Raw genomic sequence first — 882 nt, 5'->3', positions numbered from 1 at the left:
CTAAGGACAAACTAGAAGAAGTAGAAAAGGAATTGATCATTGCAATGAGAGAACCAACAGCAGAAACAAAAGCGTTGTAGGATTATTCTCAACCCAAAATCAATAACATTCAGTCTAGCATTGTCAGACCAGCCATTGCAGCTAATACCTTTGAAATCAAGCCTGGCACGATTCAAATGGTACAGAATTCAGTCCAGTTTGGGGGTTCTCTAATGAAAGATCCCAATATGCACATTAGGGATTTCATCGAGATCTGCGACACCTTCAAGTTCAACGGTGTTTTGGAAGATGCTGTGAAACTGAGACTTTTCCCATTTTCTCTGAGGGATAAAGCTAAGAGCCGGTTACACTCTCTACCACCAGGTTCTATTGCGACATGGGAGGATCTTGCTCAGAATTTTCTTACTAAATTCTTCCCAATGGCAAGACAGCTGCAATCAGGAATGATCTTACTCAATTTGCGAAGCAATCAGGTGAATCTCTATGTGAAGCCTGGGAGTGCTATAAGGAGATGCTTAGGAAGTGTCCTTATCATGGAATGTCTGACTGGATGGTGATAAATTGCTTTTATGATGGTTTGGGAACACAGTCAAGACTTATGCTCGATGCAGCATCATGTGGAGCTTTATGGTCTAAGAGCTATGAGGGAGCTTATGAGCAAATTGAGATGATGGACGCTAATAAATATCGGAATCCAACTCAGAGACTACCACAAGGCAAGGTAGCAGGAATTCTGGAGGTGGATACAGCTACGGCTATAGCTGCTCAGCTAAAGGCGTTAACTATGAAAGTGGATTCTCTGGCTAACTATGGTGTTTACCAGATATCTAGTGTTTGTGACCTTTGTGCAGGCTCACATGCGATGGAGCAATGTGTTATATC

General features: G+C 42.3%; 1 non-coding gene across 1 annotated transcript; it reads right to left on the bottom strand.

Moving 5' to 3' along the window:
* Window positions 1–433: 433 nt before the first annotated feature.
* On the bottom strand, window positions 434–540 carry LOC141710364 (small nucleolar RNA R71). Its single transcript, XR_012570889.1, has one exon. It is a non-coding gene; the product is annotated as a small nucleolar RNA R71 (small nucleolar RNA).
* Between the last annotated feature and the right edge of the window lie 342 nt (window positions 541–882).

Source organism: Apium graveolens, chromosome 2 (assembly GCF_009905375.1).
Source record: "Apium graveolens cultivar Ventura chromosome 2, ASM990537v1, whole genome shotgun sequence".
NCBI lineage: Eukaryota > Viridiplantae > Streptophyta > Magnoliopsida > Apiales > Apiaceae > Apium > Apium graveolens.
This window is presented reverse-complemented; position numbering and strand designations above follow the sequence as displayed.